Source organism: Lactuca serriola, chromosome 8 (genome assembly GCF_051521515.1).
Source record: "Lactuca serriola cultivar US96UC23 chromosome 8, Lser_US96UC23_V15, whole genome shotgun sequence".
Taxonomy (NCBI): Eukaryota; Viridiplantae; Streptophyta; class Magnoliopsida; order Asterales; family Asteraceae; genus Lactuca; species Lactuca serriola.
The window spans coordinates 180,404,239-180,409,190 of NC_136415.1; positions in this window are offsets into that span (position 1 = coordinate 180,404,239).

Sequence of the window (4,952 nt, forward strand, 5' to 3'; positions counted from 1 at the left end):
ACCTCTCGTAACCAAAACTTGCATTTCGAGAACTTGGCATACAGCCGTTCTCGCCTCAGAACCTCCAGCAGCTCCCTAAGATTCTCCTCATGCTGCTCTCGAGTCTTGGAATACACCAAGATATCATCTATGAACAAAATGACCGAGCGATTGAGCATCGGTCTGAAGAAATCAGTTCATCAGATCCATGAACATCGCTGGCGTGTTGGTGAGCCCAAATGGCATCACCACAAACTCGTAATGACCATAACGAGTCCAAAACGCGGTCTTCTCGACGTCCTCCTCCCTCACACTGACCCGGAGATATCCAGATCTCAAATTAATCTTGGAAAACCAAGATGCACCCTGCAGTTGATCGAAAAGATCATCTATCCTCGGGAGTGGATAATGGTTCTTCACCATTAACTTGTTCAGCTCCCTATAGTCAATGCACATCCTGTGCGAATCGTCCTACTTCCTGAAAAAAAGGATCGGTGCTCCCCAGGGTGAACTACTCGGACGAATAAACTTCTTACCCAGCAGTTCCTGCACCTGAGATGACAACTCCTACATCTATGGCGGTGCTATTCGGTACGGCGCCTTAGCGATAGGGGCCGCACCCGACACTAGATCAATCCTGAACTAAACCTGCCTCTCCGGAGGCACTCCGAGTAACTCTTCCGGAAACACGTCAGCAAAATCCCTCACCACCTTGGACCTAAGAAACTGATAGCTGCTCTCTAACCCGCGTATCTACAACATACGCCAAATAACCGACACACCCATGCTGAATATACTGCCGAGCCCTGGCTGCCAAACAAAACCCTGATCCCAACCTGGTGCCTTCACCATATACTACAAGTTCTCCCCCACTTGGGGTTCGAACCACCACCCGCTGTCCCTCCCAGTCGATCATGGTGCCAAAACGGCTAAGCTAATCCGTCCCTACAATCACGCACACTTCTCCCATGGGGATAGGAATCAAATCTATCAGGATGGATACCCCGAAAATCTCCAACTCGCATCCCCGGTAGACCGAAGAAGCAGAAACCCCGTGCTCGTCGGCGATCAAAAATCGCAATAGACACTCAAAATCATTTATCAGCACACTAAACCCTCTAGATAAGGTCTGAGATACAAACGACTGACTCGCCCCTGAGTCAAATTATACCAAAGCGGGAAAAGAATTCACTAAAAACGTACCTAATCATAGGTACAATCAATAAGCATAACACAGATACAATAACTGAGACAGAAAATAGAAATGTACCAGCAACCACATCTGGTGCTGACTTGGCCTCCTCGGTCATGAGCTGGAAGGCGCGACCCTGAGCCTTCGGAGGCTCCACCTTGACTGGCCTCCTTTCTCCAATCCTCACAGTAGCGGGCGCAGAACCCTGCGCTGGATTTACAGCGAGCTGCGAACAGTTGGTCTTCACATGACCAACCTGATGACAATGGTAACAAATCTTCATATCTGCTGGAGGGGCAGACCAACGGAAGTCCCTGGCATAGTGCCCCTCCTTGCCACATTTTTGGCACCCACCTCCTGCTCTATAAACTCCCGAATGAACCCTACCACACTTTCCACTAGTGCGGCTCTGATGACCCCCAGACCGTGTATCAGCAGTCTTAGATCGCTTAGGTGCCGACTGAGACTGTGTCGGTGCCTGATGCTGCTCCTTCAGCTACAGCTCTATCTCCAACTCATGCCGCTTCGCGACTTCCTGAAGATCCACAAGGGTATCACATCACTGTGTAGACACAAACTGTCGAATATCAGTCTTGAGCATACTCAGATAATGAGTCATCTGAGACTGCTCTAAACCAAACTCCGGGCAAAACATAGCCCTCTTCGTGAACATACGGGTAATCTCCATCATAGACTCCCCATCCTGTCTCAATGTCAAAAACTCCTACGCAAGCCACTCCTGCTTAACGTGTGGAACATAGTGGGTGCAGAACATATCTCTGAACTGCTCCCAAGTAACAACATCCCGCTGATCATCAGTATATGACCCAGTCGTCAGCCTCCACCAGTCCTTTGCCCCAAGCCTCAGCAGGTTCAGGGCACACCTGACCTTCTGGTCAGCAGGACATGAGCATGTGAAAAAGTAGCCCTCCACGTCAGATAACCACCTCATAGCCCTAATCGCATCCTGTGTACCATCAAACGTCCGAGGATTCGTATTATCGAAGTCCCGGTACTAGAAAGCCCTGCCGGCTCCTCCTCCAACCCCTGCCGCAGTTACAGCCGAAGTGGCTGCAGCGGCAGCTATCTCTACTAGAGCTGCATATCGCTCATCAAAGTACTCAACCATCACGGTCTTAATTGACCCAAACATATCTGGGAGCTGCGCTCGGAACGCAGAAACAATCTTGTCGTGCATGATCTCCCGGATCCTAGCATCCAACTCCTCGGTCCCTATCTGAACCATGGGCTCAGGTGCTACCGGCACCTCCAACCCACCGTCTCCCGCCCCCGATCCTGATCCTGATCCTGATCCTGATGCCGATCCCGAAGCAACACGTCTCGTCACCACCATACTGAAATATATATAAAAGTCATCAGATAACTAACATAATGTCAGGAGACCAATACCCAAAACCCTAGGGGTTGTGATTTCCTTGCTACGCGTATGGGTCCTGTGCTTTCAGTAGTACGGGCCCATACTACCTTCCACACCTACCCATATTTGTCTCAAGTATCACCACAACGCGCTGACAATATCATCAACATAGGAAATAAGCTCAACCCTCATCTATAGGGGGATACCAATATCTCGCATCTAGTCTCACCACTTATCACGACTCACACATCCATGAAACTTCTATCATCCCCTGCAGCGCTAGTGCATGCTAGCTGCACATAACGCTGGACCCAATACACTTTCGAATATCCAATCCTACCCGAAGGCCGAATTAACATTCTCAGGCTATAAGGTCTTTATTATGCACAACCGTGATGCATACACTAAACATCCATAGTTATGATGTCAATTCCACATACAAGAAACCCTAGGCTAATAGGCATCATATAATCAGGCAAAACTGTCATGCGATTCCCGAAGATTCCTAGCCTAGCACTAGCATGTTGTTCTAACATATCAGAATATCAAATAACTACATGGTATTTTGGGGTTTACTTACAGGCTCCGGCTGATCATACCCTCCGCATCCTCCATCCTTTATTTCGAAAACCATTTTAAAACTTATTTTCCGAAAATCTCCTTGATTTGAGACTGGATTCACACGAGTGTTCCTCCAATTCACTCAAACCAAGGCTCTGATACCAACTTGTAACATCCATAAATTTTACGCCAAATTTAAACTTTTTCAATCATAAATAAAAAACAAACAATATTGTTTACAAAATGTTTTCAAATCATTTTTCCATCAGAGTGTCCCAAAAATCATAACATAAGGATGAGGAGCGATACGGTCACGCCTTCGCCTTGCCATGTTCTCCTGAAGTACCTGAAACAATAAACTGAAAACTATAAGCCCGAGGGCTTAGTGAGCTACCCCCAAAATACCAATACCACACTGACAATACCATATCAGTAATAATCAATCAATCAACATGCATACTGGGCCATCGGCCTGACTGTACCGCCCTATCGGGACTACAATCTGTCTGAATCTATCCCGAGCCTTCGGCATGACTGGTCCGCCACGTGGGCCTACAGTCTCCCCGGACCGCTCATATGGTATATTGGCCTTCAGCACAAAGCAGGACCGCCTCAACCCAACCACAAGCAAATAACCATGTTTGCCTACTATCATATACAGGCATATACAAACATCAAACATATATGTCACACTGATCATCTATCATAGGATTCTCCTATAACTAGTGTACTGACCTGGCATGTCACTAACATACCAATCCCTACGGATCATAAGAGCATAACATATTGTCTACTCCGATTTCCGATCTAACAGATCATAACCACACGTAGCATATCGTAACAATAACAATTAAAGGGTCAGCCTTGGTGTCGTAGACGCTATCGATATAGTAAGGATAACTCACCTCGCAGATGTCAACCCTTGGTCAAAGTCCTTAACCTTTATCATAGTACATCATACTCATAATTCCTTAACCTTATAAGGTACTCCATCACCCACTAGTCAACCCTTGGTCAAAGTCAAACTCCTCAGTCAAGGTCAACAGTCCTTGTTGAGCTTAACTCGCCGAGTACCCTTCGCTACTCGCCGAGTTCCTTGAAGTACATACCAGCTCGCCGAGTCATCGGAGTGACTCGTCGAGTTCCTTTGATTCTCCATCAAACTTTAAGGCCACCCGTCGAGTTCCCTCCTTGCAACTCGACGGATACACACTCATACATATCCAAGAGAAAACTCATCCGACTCGCCGAGTTGTTCTTCAACTCGTCAAGTCTTATGACGATCTTCATCGGACTCGCCGAGTTGTTCATCAACTCGTCGAGTTCACGGCCATCTTCATGTAACTCGCCGAGTCCATTCAGTCCTTTTTCTATACAGACTTATTTTTGAGCCATGCAACGGCTCCAACTCGTAGATCCAAGCTTCTAGGGTATGCTTATCACGTAAAGTTTCAAACTTTACGTGCATGCATGGCTATCAAGGCTCTAAATGTGTATTTTAAGCTCTTAATGGAATTTCATGCTCAAGAGGGACCTTAATCACAACCAAGACTGTGACTTTATGCTTCTAGAATCCAAGGAGGGCCCAGATCTGAAGTTACAACTTCAGATCTAGCCCATAGCTCATCATACTAACTTGAAAATCCATAAAAAGCCCTAGAAACTCAACAAAAAGGAAAAAGGGAAGTAAGGATGGCACTTTGATACCTCCAAAGGATGCTAGCAGAGGTAAATCCTGCTTCACACTCCTTCCTTGCTTCAATTTCCTTTGCACTCTTTGCTTTCTTCCTCCAAGATTCTCTTTTCCAAGCTTCAAACACCACACAAAGGCACTCACACACG